Source organism: Lycium barbarum, chromosome 8 (assembly GCF_019175385.1).
Source record: "Lycium barbarum isolate Lr01 chromosome 8, ASM1917538v2, whole genome shotgun sequence".
NCBI lineage: Eukaryota > Viridiplantae > Streptophyta > Magnoliopsida > Solanales > Solanaceae > Lycium > Lycium barbarum.
The window spans coordinates 62,710,997-62,730,670 of NC_083344.1; positions in this window are offsets into that span (position 1 = coordinate 62,710,997).

The window sequence follows — 19,674 nt, forward strand, 5'->3', positions numbered from 1 at the left end:
CTTAGACTTCCCATCGATCTACGGCTAAGAGCATCAGCCACAACATTTGCCTTTCCGGGGTGATATAAGATATCATCATCATAGTCTTTTAGAACCTCTAGCCATCGTCGTTGCCGCAAATTCAACTCTTTCTGCTTGAAGATATAGTGGAGACTCTTATGATCGGTATAAATATCCATATGGACACCATATAAATAATGTTTCCACATCTTTAATGCATGAACCACTTCAGCCAATTCTAAATCACGGGTCGGATAATTCTACTCATGTTTCCGCAGTTGCCTTGAAGCATGTGCTACCACTTTACCGTGCTGCATCAATACACAACCTAGCCTAACACCTGAGGCATCACAATAAACAACATGTCCTTCCAATCCCTCTGGAAGTGTCAAGACTGGTGCGGAAGTAAACCTATCTTTCAACTCTTTGAAGCTACGTTCACAAGCATCTATCCATTGAAACTTTGCTGATTTCTGGGTCAACTTTGTGAGTGGTGCTGAAATAGAAGAAAAACCCTCAACGAATCTCCTGTAATAACGTGCTAAGCCCAGAAATCTACGAACTTCCGTAGGAGTTGTGGGTCTTGGCCAAGTCTTCACGGCCTCAATCTTTTGGCTATCTACCCGAATACCGTCGGCTGCAACAATATGGCCCAAAATCATACTGCGTTCAACCAAAACTCACATTTAGAAAATTTCGCAAAAAACTCTCGAGTTCAAAGAACTCCGAGGACAATACGCAAATGATCCGCAAGCTCGGCCTCGGATCTAGAATACAGCAACATAGCATTAATGAATACAATCACGAATAGATCCAGAAAAGGCCTGAATACATTGTTCATCAAATCCATAAATACTGTCGGCGCATTAGTTAGCCCAAACGACATTACTCGGAACTCAAAATGGCCATATCTTGTTCTGAAAGTTGTCTTAGGGATATCTTTCTCCCTAACTCTCACTTGGTGATAACCGGACCTCAAATCGATCTTTGAAAACCATTTGGCACCTTGCAATTGATCAAATAAGTCATCGATCCTTGGAAGAGGATATTTGTTCTTAATCGTTACTTTATTCAATTGCCGATAATCAATACACATTCGCAAAGAGCCATCTTTCTTTCGGACAAACAATACAGGTGGTCCCCACGGGGATGAACAAGGCCTAATGAAGCCTTTATCAAGCAAATCTTTCAATTGCTCCTTCAACTCTTTCAATTCTGCGGGTGCCATTCTATAGGGAGGAATAGATATGGGCTTAGTGTCTGGCAACACATCAATTGCAAAATAAATCTCCCGCTCGGGAGGAAGGCCTGGAGCTCCTCCGGGAACACATCCGGGAATTCATTCACCACTGGAACTGACTGTAGAGTCGACGACTCAACTTCTACATCTCGAACTCATACTAGATGATAAATACACCCTTTTGTGATCATCTTCCTTGCCTTGAGGTAGGAAATAAACCTACCCTTTGGTGATGCCGTATTCCCTCTCCATTCTAGAACTGGTTCTCCCGGAAACTGGAAGCGAACCATTTTCATTCTACAATAACCATTGGCATAACAAGAAGCCAACCAATCCATGTCCATAATAACATCAAAATCTACCATCTTTAGTTCGTGCAAGTCAACTATAGTACGACGGTCGCATATCACAACTATACAATCTCTATACACTCGGCTAGCTATCACCGATTCACCAACGGGTGTAGACACCTCAAAAGGTTTGATCGACTCCGGCTCGACCTTCAGTCGACCCGCAATATAAGGAGTAACATAAGACAATGTGGAGGCCGGATCAATCAAAGCATAAACATCATGAGAGAATACCGATAATATACCTGTGACCACGTCAGGAGAAGACTCAAGATCTTGGCGTCCAGCCAATGCATAAATACGGTGCTGAGGACCGCTAGAAGTGGGAGCTCTCCCTCTGCCTCTACCATAGCCAGCTGGCGCATGTGAACCCGGCCCCATAGGGCGTACAGATGCTGAAGAACGGGCTACCGACCCTGATGGCTGGGTCCTACCTCTACCTTGTATGGAGGGGCAATCACGCATGATATGGCCTGGTTGACCACATGAATAGCAACCATCTGAACCTGATCGGCACTGACCCTAATGCAACTTCCCACACTGGGAACATCGTGGTATGGGTGGCCTCGCCTGACCTGAATCACCTCTAAACTGAGACCCTGAGAAACTCTGACTCTGCCCTGAACAAGTAGATCTATCAAATCTCTGGCCTGAAAATCGTGGAGGCGCACTGGTCATAGAATAGCCTGAATATCTGTTGAACTGCTGCCTATGCCCACCTCTAAACTCACCCGACGATCTTTCCCTCTTTCTATGGCCCCTATCTTGCTCACGCTCACTTCTTTGCTGTTGCAAGCTTTCCGCTAGTTCTGAGCATGGGCCTGAATGCGTGCAATATCCATACCGTCCTGAAGGGACGCAGTCAAATATCTATCCATCAAGTGTGGCCCTAGGCCTTTCACAAACCGGTGCACTCGATCACCCATATCCGCTACCATGGCTAAAGCATACCTATCCAAGGAATTGAAGCGGAGACTATACTTTAGAGCACTAATGCTACCTTGCCTCAAATTCAAGAACTTATCGGCTATAGCTCGCCGAAATTCCGGAGGCATATAGTGTCGGAGAAAAGCATCAAAAAACTCTTGCCATACAGGGGGAGGTGCATTGGCTCCCCGTGAAGCCATCCAAACCGTATACCATTGGACCGAGACATCTCTAAATCTATATGACGGTAACTCCACCGACTCGGTGTCTGAACTGTGTATCAATTGGAGCGTCCTCAACATACCATCAATGATGTCCTGAGGATCCTCCTTCGGCTTTGACCCAAAGAACTCCGGGGGGTTTAAAGTAATGAAATCACAGACCCTTGCACTAACAGCCCTGTCACCCTGCCTCGTACCTTGCCGCTGACTCTGAGCAGCAACCAACTGTGTAAGCAATTGTATGGCCTCCTTGACATCTTGGCCTGAAGCATCCTGGGGAGGAGCTGGAGCTCCCTCACGCTCCTCAGTAACAGGCACTGTTTGGGAGGAATGGGATTGAGCCGCACTCTGGGCCTCATTTTCTTCTACAACCAGTGGCGGTGCTTTTCCAGCCCGCTTTTCTGCCACCGTCTTGCCCTTTTGGGCCGCTGTAGCCTTTCTCTTTATAGGCATTCTCTGAAATACACAACACACTATTAAGGAACAAGAATTTCTTACATCATAGCTCTATCGCACGATTCTTATGAACAAAGAAGATCATTTAATCCTAAAATGTCCGCAGCTTCCTGTTTATAAGTGTGGCGCGCAACACACCCATAACTAAGACTCTACTAGACACGGCTCGTAGACACACCCTAGCACTGAACTGCTCTGATACCACTTTTGTCACGACCTGACTAGGGGGCCGCGATGAGTACCCGGTGCTACCCCACCCGGGCACCCCTTAACACACATTCACATAATATCTAGGTGATTCATAAATCAAGTCATGCATTCTAGTCATCAATCATATTAGTCACGTTGGGCAACAATCATCTTGGATAACATCATAGACATCTATGTCACATCAAATGTACAAGGCCGGCGAGTCCAACGAAATGATATACAAAACATAGGCCGACAAAGCCAAACATATCTACCCACATACACATGTCTACGAGCCTCTAAAAAGAGTATACATTTCAAATGAGCAGAACAGGACCCCGCTATGCCCACAAATATATACACAAAAGAATAAGTACCCAAAAGTTATGGCTCCGAATGAAATGGAGCTCTCCTATGAAATCTCTGAGAAATCAGCTACGGATCAAGTCTGTCTCCCTGTCCACCTGCGGGCATGACGCAGCGTCCACAAACAAAAGGACATCAGTACGAATATTGTACTGAGTATGTAAAGCATGATCAACATCGATATAGAAGCATAATGAATAACATATGAGGTTGCATAGGGGAGGAGTCAATAATATCATCATCATGGCACTTACTTACTTTCCATGGAGACATTCCGTTTCTACTGCGTATCCGCATACATATACCCATATTCGTACTTGGTTACCCTCATGATCATGTATATCTCATATTCATAGCATATTCGTACTCTTAATGATGTCATATACATAGCATATACATATATATATAGGCATACATAGCGTACCCGACCATAGAGGTTCGGTGTTTCATACATACTTGGCTAACCAAGGCTCAAGGTTATATCTACCTGGCCCTACCAAGGCTTAAGGTTTATCCGTACCATCTGCAGATGTGTGCGCGCGTTACGTAATCGTATACATACATATACATATATTCTACCCGGCGTTATAAGCTCGGGATTTCATTATAGCCCTTCATTGGCACACATAAGTATAATAGCCCATAGGCACCTTTAGCATCATTATTATTATCATTAACATATCTATCATCATTATTATCGTTACGTCTATCTTATAGGCTTACTCGTCACATGAGGAGCGTAGTACAATAGTAGTACATATCAAGGATTAAGCTCGGAAGATTATTCATTTGAAGGCAACATACTCGTATAGAGGATTTAGAAATTTGGCCAAAGAACCATGCCTTATGAAAGAAAGGCTAGCCTTACATACCTTTTCGTCAAACTATTCTACGCTTGCACGTACTCCTTCGGTGCTCACCTTCCTACCTTCATTAAGGTCATACTATCATTAGAATCGATAACTAACACACATGGCCAAAACTAGAGAAAATCGGACAGCATCTCCTTTATTTATACAACATTTGTCCATATCGTAATTCAACTCCCAAACGTCAACAATACATTCATAATATCATATCAATGGCCATTAATCATCCACATTATCCACATTATCAAGGTTTCTCAATTTACTTTCATTTGTCCATGTTCATGGTCACAACACCCAAATTCGTCCATTCATATACAATGTCTATTTCATGGTCTTAAAGTCATTTATAACACATTCATGTCACAACACAACAACAATCATGATTCAATTCAAACTATTTCTCAAAAACGTCACTATTCATCATTCATAACCCATTTTGATATACTCTTCTAATGACCAAGCATTTTAACTCTCAAATACCTTAAACAACATATGAATATCATGAATCTTACCTTAGATGTTGTAGGAACAAGCTTTAGTTGATAATACTCCACTTTGAGCAAAACCCTAGTTTTCCTCCATTTGGATTTCTTGACTTGAATGGTCTTTAATGGGTTTCCTTACCCTTGATTCACTTGATTTATGTTGTTGATGGCTTATAATCCTTGAAAACTTGTGTAATAAATGTAGAGAGATGTTTTAGAGAGAAGGGATGAAATGTGGAAATGATTTTATGAACTTGGTCCCTATTAAATGACCCATTCACTGATCTGTCGGGTCCATTATACGGTCCGTATAATCGTTATACGGTCCGTATAATCGTTATACGGTCCGTATAATTGACCGTAAAACATGCCTTTCCTTCACCCTTCACTGTGACCATTTGACGGTTCATTATACGGGCCGTAAAAATTTATACGGTCCGTATAATTGACCGTAAAATTGTACCAGTGAGCAACCTTCGCTGTGATGGTTTTACGGTCCATTATACGGTCCGTAAAACATTATACGGTCCGTATAATGTGCGGTAAAACTCACCAGTCCACTGAACTTGTTCTCGTCACTTCGTTGATCTCCAATCCTTATGGAACCTTCTTAACACTTGTTTAACACTTCATTAGCAATCTAAGGGACGTTATAACTCTTTCCCAAATTGCCCTTAAGTCATCATTAACCCGATACTCGTATTTCACTAGTTCATTCACTTGCCTACCAACGTAAGATTTTCTGAGGAGTAACAGAAGACCAGGAAGTTCATCTAGAAATACATTCGGAAATTCATTCACTACCGGAATGGATTGGAAACTTGGCGACTTTGCTTCGGTATCCTGAACTCGGACTAAGTGATAAATATAGCCCTTAGCTATCATCTTTCTTGGCTTAAGGTAGGAAATAAACCTACCGCTTGGAGATGCTATATTACCCTTCCATTCAAGCACGGGCTCTCCCGAAAATTGAAATTGAACTATTTTCATTCGACAATCAACATTAGCATAACATGAGGCCAACGAATCCATACCCATAATCACATCGAAATATAACATTTCCCGCTCAACTAAATCAGCTTTACTTTGGCGGTCGCATATCACGATTACACAATTTTTGTACACTTGTCTAGCTATCACAGGATCACAAACCGGAGTAGACACCTGAAAAGGTTTAATTTGTTCGAGTTTAACCCCAATACGTCCAGTACCATACGGAGTAATATAAGATAGGTAGAACTCAGATCTATCAATGCATACACATCATGGGAAAATACGGATAATGTACCTATAATCACATCCGGGGAGGACTCAAGATCCTGTCGTTCGGCTAAAGCATACATACGGGGCTGAGTGGAACCTGAAGTAGATGCTCCGCCTCTGCCTCTACCTCTACCTACTGGAATTTGGGGAGTCTTCCCTACCGGGCGCACTGAAGAGGAACCAGCTTCTGATCCTGTGGGATGAACCCCACCTCTACCATACCTCGAGGGACAATCACGCATCAAGTGCCCAGTCTGTCCACAAACATAGCAAGCATCTATGCCCTGGCGACATGGCCCTGAATGTAATTTACCGCACTGACTACATCGCGGTGCTGGTGGTCTCATCTAACTATGATCACCCCCAAACTGAGAACCTGAAGCTCTCGAACTCTGACCCTTTCCTGAAGGAAAGAAGCGATTAAATCTCCTACCTGCAAATCGTGGAGGCGCACTAGTCGCTGACTGGCCTGAGTGTTTAGAATATGCCTGCCTTGATCCCCCTCTATAATCACTACCTGTGCCCATAGATCTGGCCCTTTTGCTTTGCCCCCTATCAATATCACGATCACCCCTTTGCGGATGTTGTTGTCCTTCTAAATTCTGGGCATAGGCTTGAATGCGGGAAATATCCATCCCATCTTGCAATGAAGCCGTTAAACAATCTTTGACCAAATGTGGCCCTAGGCCACTCACAAATCGGTGCACTCTATCTCCCATAACGGCCACCATAGTCATAGCATATCTAGCCAATGAATTAAACTGAAGGCTATACTCCCGGGCACTCATATTTCCTTATTTCAAATTTAAAAATCTATCCGTTCTAGCTCAGCAGACCTCGGGTGGCAACTAGTGAAGGATGAAGGCATCTACAAATTCTTTCCAAATGGGAGGAGGCGCGTTCTCTTTTCTTGATCATATCCAATTATTTTACCACAAGACCGCCACATCGTGGAGTCTATAAGATGCAGCTCCGTAGATTCAGTTTCGAAGCCATGAATAATCTTCAATGTTCGCAACATTTTATCAATAAAACATTTCGGGTCTTCATCCGGCTTTGAACCGAAGAACTCCGGATGATTCAAACTCATGAAATCACGGGCTCTAGTATTAACGGCTCTGTCACTTGAACTCGAACCCTGCTGCTGTGCCTAGGCGGCTACTAACTGCGTCAATAGATGAATAGCCTCGGTCACTTGTTGACCCGAAGTAGCTTGTGGAGGAACTGGAAGCATAGGAGCTGGAGCTGAAGCTCCCTCTTGTTCTTCTACAATAGGCGGAGTAGGAGGAGTATTAGATGGGGTCTCATTATGTGATTCGCCCTCTTCTACATTCATTGGTGGCTCACTTTCTACCGGCCTTTTCATCGTAATCATGCCCTTTTGGGCGACTGTAGCTTTTCCCTTTGGCGGCATTTCTAAAATCATAGCACACTATTAGGGAGGAGATAATCTTATAAGACAGCTCTATCGCACGATGTCTTAAGATGAATGATGGTCATTTTTCCTAAATGCACTGTAGCCTCCAGTTTATTAGTGTGGCGCGCAACACACCATAAAAACGACTCTACTAGACACGGCTCGTAGACACTTCCTAGGACTGAACTGCTCTGATACCACTTTTGTCACGACCCGACTAGGGGCCATGACGGGTACCCAGGTCTAACCACCGAGAACCACTCGTACCATTACCCATCGAACACATCAAGCGTTCATTCATTAATCTTATACTCAAATCATAGGAAAACTATTTTTCACTTGAAACATATTTACCTTATATACATAAGCCCTCCGGCTATCAAAATAATACATATACATACGAGGAAAAAACCATGAGACCATACTACCCACACATACGTATCTACGAGCCTCTACTAGACCACTAGACATATGGACGGGACAGGACCCCGTCATGCCCAAAACATATATAGACACAAAAAATTAGTCAATGGCACATCTGGAACAATGGAGTGCTCTCAAGTCAGCTAATAGCTCCTACGAGTCTGGATCACCTCCCTGTCTACCTGTGGGCATGAACACAGCGTCCAAAGAAAACGGACGTCAGTACGAACATTGTACTGACTATGTAAGGCATGAATGGAATGAACATAATAGAGAGATCATAAGACATAAGATGAAGATACAACATGCGTAACTTTTATGAGTGGATACATTTCATACATATATCATATATAATCGTAGTACATGTATCATCATAGCGCATACATCATCGTATCATATATATCATCATCGTTAACATGCGTCCGGGTAACTATCATATGCCGCCCACTAGTGGTGTCATGCCCGGCCCTCTAAGCTCGGTGTAAACATAGCAGCCCGCCTTAGAGGTGACATGGCCGACCCTATAGGCACGATGGAATCGTATGCAGCCCGCCTTTGCGGTGACATGCCTGGCCAACTAGGCACGGTGGAATCGTATCGTCATATAGTCAACATAAACTTATCATTATCACACATCTCATAGGCATATCCTAACCTTATCATAACTTAGCATCATCATACATTCATCATTAATCATACATTAAAGCTTGAAGGTAACCATGGCTATGTCGGGGTGACATGAGGTCGTGAACCCCCGACTACGTTATGAAGTGATCATAATCGTCATATCTCACCTTAAAGGGACTAATATTTTAAGGTGAGTGTGCCCAAGGAAAAGCATCAATGGAACCATACTGAGGATCATTAACTTCAAGGACATTTTGCATTACTCTAAGATTCTTTATACTTAAACTCATCATCATCATTATCATGCTCGTATCGTATCTCTTTTCTTTATCTTATACATATATAGCTCGTTACAGTCATGGACTCATAGTTTCCTTTATTTAGGAAGATTATGGGAGATTAGGAAGATTCATGCCATAGGAGTCATGTCATAGAAGGAAAAGCTTAGCCTCACATACCTCTTTCATTTAACAATTCTATCGTTTGATCGTTCTCCTTTGATGCTCGTGTTTCTACCTTCAAGAAAGTTCGTATTAACATTAGCTAATCGATTATAAAAACATGCTTACTACTGCTAGAGAAAATTGGGCAGCATTTCCTTTGTTTATACAACTTTCCACATTTTACATGTCAACTCCCAAACATCCATAACAACATTCACAATATTATAAACAACAATCATCATTCAACTACATTATCCACATTTCACAATTTCACTTCAATTCCTCCATAGTCATGGTCATAGTCCACTATTACGTTCTCTCACATATAATGCTTAACCCATGTTCTAAATGTCATTCATAAAATACTTACAATCACAACATATCAATATTCATGACTCATTCCAAACTGCTATTCACAACCTCTTTATTTCTATCTTTGTGACCCATTTTCTATCTCCTTCCACAATCTAAGTCTTTCAACCTCTCATTACCTTAAACAACATGAAGGGATCATAAACATTACCTTAGATAGTGTAGGAATAAGCCTTGAGTGTAAATACTCCTCTTACACCAAAACCCTAGTTCACTTCCATTGGAATTACTTGGCTTGGATGAACTTCAATGAGTTTCATACATTTAATTTTGTTGGTTTGATGAAGTTGATCACCAATCTCTCTTGAGCTCTTATGGGTGAAGAGTGGAGAGTTCCCTAGTGGGATCTTGAGGTGTGGAGTGAAAAATGGAATGAAGCAAATGAGGTTGGGGTCCCTTATATCAACTTAAAAATTTGACCCGACTCGGACATACGGTCCGTATCTTTTATACTGGTCGTATGTCTGGCCGTATGTTTGGTCCAGTGAAGTTCCCATTCTGGGCAGAACATACGGCCAGACATATGGCCAGTATGTTTTATACGGCCAGTATATTGGACCGTATGTTGCCCAACTTTCCGGAATTCATTCTCGTCGGCTCGTTTGATCTCCAATCCTTATGGAACCTTCTTAACACTTGTTTAACACCTCATTAACAACCTAAGGGATGTTATAGCTCTTCCCCAAAACATCATTAAGCCATTATTAATTCGGTACTCGTAAATCTTGCCCGACACACAACATATCCCTTGCTTTCCTTGACAACTTTCTTCCCTTACCTTAAATGTCTTTGAAATCTCGATTAGGATCATCAAATGCTATTTCTTACTTATCAAAACATCATTTCGTTAGTCTATTCATTGTACGTTAACAGGAAATTTTCGAGGTGTAACATTCCCCCTTTTGGAACATTCGTCCTCGAATGTTAAGCACTCGGGAATTCTACGAAATTTCGCCAGAGTTTCCGCTGTAATATGGCACTACGATCCTGTCACAACAGCCCACAATAACATTGCCTCACAGGGCCACAATACAATAGCAGCATAAGTTGGCCACACACAACGCATATGCATAAAAAGAAAACATACATACCTCATAATCCCGATGTTTCATCATGGATCTCTTCTTGTGGCTGAAATAGGTGCGGGTATTTGGATTTCATACTCTCTTCTGCTTCCCAAGTCATTTCTTCTCGGTTGTTATTTCGCCATAAAACTTTAACTGATGCTACTTCCTTATCTCGGAGTCTCTGTACCTGCCTGTTTAATATGGCAATGGGCACTTCTTCATAGACTAGCTTTTCTGTCACTTGAACATCATCTATTGGGACAATCCTCATAGGATCTCCAACACACTTGCGGAGCATTGAGAAATGGAAAACTGGATGGACCGATTCAAGTTGTAAAGGCAAGTCCAATTCATAAGCTACTTGACCCATCTTGTGGATAATCTTATAGGGTCCAATGTTTCGAGGACATAACTTTCCTTTCTTACCCAATCGCATCACTCCTTTCATTGGTGACACCTTTAAGAATACCCAATCCTCAACTTGAAATTCTAAGTCTCGCCGGCGGTTGTCCGCATAAGATTTTTGGCGACTTTGGGCTCTCAACAATCAATCTCGGATCACCTTGACTTTTTGTATTGCTTGTTGAATCAACTCAGGGCCTATTAGTTGTACTTCTCCTATTTCAAACCATCCAATTAGAGACCTGTACTTCCTTCCATATAAAGCTTCATACGGAGCCATTTGAATACTGGAATGGTAGCTGTTATTATATTCAAACTCAATAATGGGTATGTGGTCATCACAACTACCACCGAAATCTAGAACACATGGTTGTAGCATATCTTCCAAGGTCTGAATGGTATGCTCGGCCTGCCCATCAGTTTTCGGATGAAACGCCATGCTAAGCTTTACTTGAGTACCCAAACCTTCTTGGAAGGATTTCCAGAACTTCGTTGTAAATTGCGGTCCTCTATCTGTGATAATGGATATCAGAATACCATGGAGTCGCACAATCTCCTTGAGATACAACCTTGCATAATCTTCTACTGAGTACGTAGTTTTGACTGGAAGAAAATGAGCTACTTTCGTCAATCTATCCACAATCACCCATATGGAATCATAATTACTTCAGGAACGAGGTAATCCTACAATAAAATCCATATTGATCACTTCCCATTTCCAAGTAGGGATTTCCACTGCTTGCAATAATTCTCCTGGGTTTTGATGTTCGATTTTCACTTGCTGAAAATTTGGAGATTGAGCTAGAAATTCTGCTATGTCTTTCTTCATTCCATCCCAAAAATAAATTAACTTGAGATCATGATATATCTTTGTCGCTCCTGGATGAATAGAATACCGAGAATAACGAGCTTCGTCTAGAATTCGGCGTCGCAATTCTGCAACATTCGGAACACATAACCTGCCTCGGTATCTATGAACTCCCTCTATAGAGGTTTCAAATCGAGACTTCTCTTTTTCATGAACTGTGTCTCTATAACGGCTCAACTGAGGATCCTCATATTGACGCTCTTTCACTTCCACATTCAGGGACAAAAGTGTGGGATTATTAATACCAATTCCTGCACTACCTGAATCAATTAGGCGTACTTGAAGATTAGCTAGTTGGTAGAGCTCATGAATTAATTCCTTCTTCTCCGGAGGAACTTCACATAGGCTGCCCATCGATCGGCGGCTAAGCGCATCAGCTACTACATTCGCCTTCCTGGGGTGGTATAAAATACTCACATCATAAGCTTTCAATAATTCTAACCACCGCCTCTGCCGCAGATTCAACTCCTTCTGTTTGAAAATGTACTGAAGACTCTTGCGATCTGTATAGATATCAACATGCACACCATACAAGTAATGTCTCCACATCTTTAATGCATGAATAACTGCAGCCAATTCGAGATCATGTGTTGGGTAGTTCTTTTCATGTTTCCGCAGCTGTCTCGAAGCATAAGCAATGACTTTACCGTGCTGCATTAACACACATCCTAACCCAACACCAGAAGCATCACAATATACAACATAAACATCTGGCCCTTCTGGGAGTGTTAAGACTGGAGCTGAAGTCAACTTATCTTTCAATTCCTGAAAGCTACGCTCACAAGCATCATTCCGCTGAAATTTAGCTGACTTCTGGGTTAGCTTTGCCAATGCTGCTGAAATAGAGGAAAACCCCTCCACAAACCTTCTATAATAACCCGACAATCCTAGAAAACTACGGACTTCTGTAGGCGTCGTAGGCCTTGGCCAAGTCTTCACAGCTTCAATTTTCTGAGTATCAACTCGAATGCCATCATCTGAAATAATATGACCCAAAAATGTCACAGAATTCAACCAAAACTCATACTTTGAAAATTTTGCATACAATTCTCGAGTTCGAAGAATTCCAAGAACAATACGTAAATGGTCTGCATGTTCTGATTCTGTGCGAGAGTATACCAGAATTGTCACGACCCGTCTAGAGGGCTGCGATGAGCGCCCGGTGCTAGCCCACCCGGGCATCCCTTGACTCTCTTTATACTTACGTCTAGGTGAACCATATAAATTAACATGCATTCCTATGCATCAATCGCATTAGTCCCATTGGACGACAACATCTTTAAATCATCATTGACATCTATGCCACATCAAATGTACATAAGCCGGCAAGGCTACCAAAAGATATACAAAATATAGGCCGACAAGGCCGGACATGTCTACCCATATACACGTGACTACGAGCCTCTTAGAAGAGTATAACATATCACCTAAGCGGGACAGGACCCCGCTATGCCCATAATTATATACACAAAAGAATAAGTACCCAAAAGCTACGGCTCCGAATGAAATAGAGCTCTGCTATGAAATCTCTGAGAAAGCAGCTATGGATCAAGCCTGTCTCCCTGTGCACCTGCGGGCATGACGCAGCGTCCACAAACAAAAGGACGTCAGTACAAAGAATGTACTGAGTATGTAAAGTATGATCAAAATCAATATAAAAGCATAATGAACAACATGTGAAGTTGCATAGGGGAGGAGACAATAATATCATCATCATGGCACTTACTTACTTTCCATAGAGACATTCTGTTTCTATTGAATATCCGCATACATATACCCATATCCGTACTTGGTCACCCTCATGATCATTTACATCTCATATTCATAACATATTCGTACTCTTAATGATGTCAAATACATAGCATATACATATATATATATATATATATATATATATATATATATATACAGGCATACATAGCGTACCCGACAATAGAGGTTCGTTGTTTCATACATACTTGGCCAACCAAGGCTCAAGGTTATATCTACCTGGCCCTACCAAGACTTCAAGGTTATCCGTACCATCTGCAGATGTGTGCGCGCGTTACGTAACCGTATACATACATATACATATATTCTACCCGGCGTTATAAGCTCGGGGTTTCATTATAGCCCTTCATAGGAACACATAAGTATAATAACCCATAGGCACCTTTAGCATCATCATTATTATCATTAACATTTCTATCATCATTATTATCGTTACGTCTATCTTATAGGCTTACTCGTCACATGAGGAGCGTAGTACAATCGTAGTACATATCAAGGATTATGAGTTTACGAGCTCGGAAGATCAATCATTTGAAGACAACATACTCGTATAGAGGATTTAGAAATTTGGCCAAAGAACCATGCCTTATGAAAGAAGGGTTAGCCTTACATACCTTTTCGTCGAACTATTCTACACTTGCACGTACTCCTCCGACGCTCACGTTTCTACCTTCATTAAGGTCATACTATCATTAGAATCGATAACTAGCACACATGACTAAAGCTAGAGAAAATCGGACAAAATCTCCTTTATTTATGCAACATTTGTCCATATCGTAATTCAACTCCCAAGGGGCAACAATACATTCTTAGTATCATAACAATAGCCATTAATCATCCACATTATCCACATTATCTAGGTTTCTCAATTTACTTTCATTTGTCCATGTTCATGGCATAACACCCAACTACGTCCGTTCATTTACACGTCTATTTCATGGTTTTAACGTCATTTATAACACATTCATGTCACAACACAACAACAATCATGAATCAACTCAAACTATGTCTCAAAACATCACTATTCATCATTCATAACCCATTTTGCTATACTCTTCTAATGACCAAGTATTTCAACTCTCACTAAACAATATATAAGTACCATGAATCTTACCTTAAATGTTGTAGGAAGAAGCCTTTGTTGATAATACTCCACTTGAGCAAAAACCCTAGTTTTTCTCCATTTGGATTCCTTGACTTGGATGATCTTAATGGGCTTGCTTACTCTTGACTCACTTGTTTTGTGTTGTTGATGACTTATAATCCTTGAAAACTTGTATAATAAATGTACTGAGATGTTTTAGAGAGAAGGGATGTGATATAGAAATGAAATGAAATAAGCCTTGATCCCCTTATTTAATGACTTGAAAATCTGATTTTGAAGTGCACAGTGGTCATAAATGTGGTTTACGGTCCGTATTGCAGTTTACGGACCGTCCTTCGTGGTCGTTTTTAACCATAACAGAACAAGAAACTCAGGCAGCAACATGGTGATTTACGACCATGGTTTATGGGCCGTAAATCACTTTACGGTCCGTATTCCAGGTCGTATTTTACCATTTGATCAATTGGCAGAAAGTTGAAGTTTTTGAATGCCAAAATACGACTGGCCAGTTTACGGACCGTATACCATTTTACGGTCCGTATTTCTCTTAACGACCAACTGGCCAGTTTGCAAACCTGTAACTTTTCACATCTCTAGACTTGTCATTCTAATCATTCACATCCATTTACATACATTGCTCATCTCACACCTCGCCTTATCTTAGCTAACCTTCTCGCCTTACATCGGATGCCTTCTTAATCTCGCTCAGGGCCATCAAACGTCATTTCTTACTCGTGAAACATCATACACTCGCACCCATCACTAGTTCAGTCACTTGCGTACCAACGGAAGATTTTCTGAGGTGTAACATTCTCCCCCCTTAAGTACATTCGTCCTCAAATGTTAAACACTCGGGGAATTCTACAGAAATTTCACCAGAGTTTCCCCTATAATGTGGCACTACTAACCTGTCACAACAACCCATAATATCGATGCCTCACAGGGCCACAACACAATAGCATTTAAAAATTTGGCCGCACACGACCCAAAGCACAAAAAGGGAAATCATACATACCTTATGATTTTGACGTCTCATTTTGGCCCTCGTCCAAAGGCTGAAATAAATGTGGGTATTTGGATCGTATATTTTCCTCCGCTTCCCATGTCATTTCCTCTCGGTTGTTATTTCTCCACAGAACTTTAACTGAGGCCACTTCTTTGTTTCTAAGCCTCCGTACTTGCCTTTCTAATATGGCAGTGGGTACCTCTTCATAAGTCAATTTCTATGTCACTTGCACATCATTTACTGGGACGATCTTAGTAGGATCTCCAATACATTTCCGTAGCATCGAGACATGAAAATCTGGATGGACCGACTCCAATTCTGGAGGTAGATCTAACTCATACGCCACCTTGCCTATCTTGCGCACAATCTCATAAGGCCCAATATATCTGGGACTAAGCTTCGCCTTTTTGCCAAATCTCATAACGCCCTTCATTGGCGACACTTTCAAGAATACCCAATCCTTAACTTGGAACTTTAAGTCCCTTCGACGATTATCTGCATAGGACTTCTGACGACTTTGAGCTGCTAACAACCGATCTTGTATGAGCTTGACTTTCTCTATGGCTTGCTTGACCAAGTCTGGCCCCATCAACTGAGCCTCTCCTATTTCAAACCACCCAATTGGGGATCTACACTTCCGCCCATATAAAGCCTCATACGGTGCCATTTGAATGCTAGAATGATAACTATTATTGTAAGCAAATTCAATGAGTAGCAAATGATCATCCCAATTACCCCAAAAATCTATCATACATGCCCATAACATATCTTCAAGAGTCTAAATATACGTTCAGCTTGCCCATCGGTCTGCGGATGAAAGGCCATGCTAAGGCGCACCTGGGTCCCTAGACCCTCTTGGAAAGACTTCCAAAAGTTAGCCGTAAACTCAGTCCCTCTATCGGAGATAATAGATACCCGAATGCCATGGAGTCTCACTATCTCTTTAAGGTTCTTGCATAATCTTCTGCCACATAGGTCGTTCTAACCGGTAAGAAATGAGCTGACTTTGTGAGTCTATCCACAATCACCCATATGGAATCATACGTACGTCGAGAACGGGGTAAGCCTGAAATGAAGTCCATGTTAATCACTTCCCACTTCCAAGTTGGGATTTCTATAGCTTGCAGTAATCCACCCGGCTTTTGGTACTCGATTTTCACTTGTTGACAATTTTGACATTGAACTACGAATTCCGCTATATCCTTCTTCATTCCATTCCACCAGTATATAGACTTAAGATCATTATACATTTTCATCACTCCGGGGTGAACAGAATAACGAGAACAATGAGCTTATCTCAAAATTTGGTGGCGTAAACTTGCCACATCAGGGACACATAATCTGTCTCAGCATCGGAGAGCCCCGTCTCCTGAAATATCAAATGATGACTCCTCTTTCTGAGGGAGCGTATCTTTGTAGTGCATTAGCACAGGATCCTCATATTGTAGCTCCTTCACCTCTGCTACTAGCGACGAGACTGTAGAGTTCTGAATAGTAGTGCCCTTGCTACCTGAGTCCACCACTCGGACCCCTAGGCTAGCTAACTGTTGGAGCTCGCGAGCCATTTCCCTCTTTTCTGGTCGTACATCACTCAGACTCCCCATCGACCTACGGCTAAGAGCATCAGCCACAACATTCGCCTTTCCGGGGTGGTACAAAATATCCACATCATAGTCTTTTAGCAACTCTAGCCATCGGCGTTGCCACAAATTTAACTCTCTATGTTTGAAGATGTATTGAAGACTCTTATGATCTGTGTAAATATCCACGTGGACACCATATAAATAATTTCTCCATATCATTAATGCATGAACCACCGCGGCCAATTCTAGATCATGGGTAGGATAATTCTGTTCATGTTTCCGCAATTGCCTTGAAGCATACGCAATCACTTTGCCATGTTGCATCAATACACAGCCCAGCCCAACACCTGAAGCATCACAATAAACAACGTATCCTTCCAATCCCTCTGGAATTATCAAGACTGGGGCAGAAGTTAATCTACCCTTTAACTCTTGGAAACTACGTTCGCAAACATCTGTCCATTTAAACTTTGCCGATTACTGGGTCAACTTTGTGAGCGATGCAGAAATAGAAGAAAAACCTTCAACGAACCTCCTGTAATAACCTGCTAAGCCTAGAAAGCTACGAACCTCCGTAGGAGTCGTGGGCCTTGGCCAAGTCTTCACGGCCTCAATCTTTTGAATATCCACTCGAATACCATCGGCTGCAACAATATGCCCCAGGAATGCAACTGTGTTCAACCAAAACTCGCACTTGAAAAACTTTGCAAATAACTCTCGAGTTCGAAGAACTCCAAGGACAGTACGCAAATGATCCGCGTGTTCTGCCTCGGATCTAGTATACACCAAGATATCGTCAATGAATATAATCACAAATAAATCCAGGAAGGGTCTGAACACATCATTCATCAAATCCATAAATACCGCTGGCGCATTAGTTAGACCAAATGACATCATCCGGAATTCAAAATGACCACATCTTGTTCTAAAAGTTGTCTTAGGGATATCGTTTTCCCTAACTCTCACTTGATGATACCCGAACCTCAAATCGATCTTTGAAAACCATTTGGCACCTTGCAATTGATCAAATAAATCATCAATCCTCGGGAGAGGATATTTATTCTTAATCGTTACCTTATTCAATTGCCGATAGTCAATGCACATTCTCAAGGAACCATCTTTCTTCCGGAAAAACAACATGGGTGCTCCCCATGGGGATGAGCTAGGCCTAATGAAGCCTTTATCAAGAAAGTCTTTCAATTGCTCCTTCAACTCTTTCAATTCTGCGGGGGCTATTCTATAAGGAGGGATAGATATAGGTTTAGTGCCTGGAAACACATCATTGGCGAAATCAATCTCCCGCTCGGGAGGAAGGCCTGGAAGCTCTTCCGGAAATTCGTTCACTACTGGAACTGACTAAAGAGTCGGCGACTCAGCTTCTATATCTTGAACTCGCACTAGATGATAAATACAACCTTTTGTGATTATTTTCCTTGCCTTTAGGTACGAAATAAACCTACCTTTTGGTGACGCCATATTCCCTTTCCATTCTAAGACTGGTTCTCCCGAAAATTGGAAAGGAACCATTTTCATTCGGCAATCAACATTGGCATAACAAGAAGCCAACCAATCCATGCACATAATGACATCAAAATCTACTATTTATAGCTCATGCAAATCAATCATGGTACGACGATCACAAATCATAACTACACATTCTGTATATTCTCGGCTAGCTATTACCAATTCACCCACGGGTGTAGACACCTCAAAAGGTTTGATCGCCTTCGGCTCGACTATAAATCGACCCGCAATATATGGTGTAACATATGATAATGTGGAGCCCGGATCAATCAAACCATATACATCATGAGAGAATACCGATAATATACATGTGACCACGTCAGGAGAAGACTCAAGATCTTGGCGTCCAGCCAAAGCATAGATACGGTGCTGAGGACCGCTAGAACTGGGAGTTCTCCCTCTTCCACTACCATGGCCGACTGGCGCATGTGAACCTGGCCCCGTAGGGCATACAGATCCTGAAGATCCGGCTATCGACCCTGATGGTTGGGCCTTACCTCTACCATGTACTGAGGGGCAATCACGCATGATACGGCCTGGTTGGCCTGAATCATCTCTGAATTGAGACCCTAAAAAACTCTGACTCGGCCCCGAACGAGCAGATCTATCAAATCTCTGGCCTAAAAACCGTGGAGGTGCACTGGTCATAGAATAGCGTGAATGTCTGGGAAACTGCTACCTGTGCCCACCTCTAAACTCGC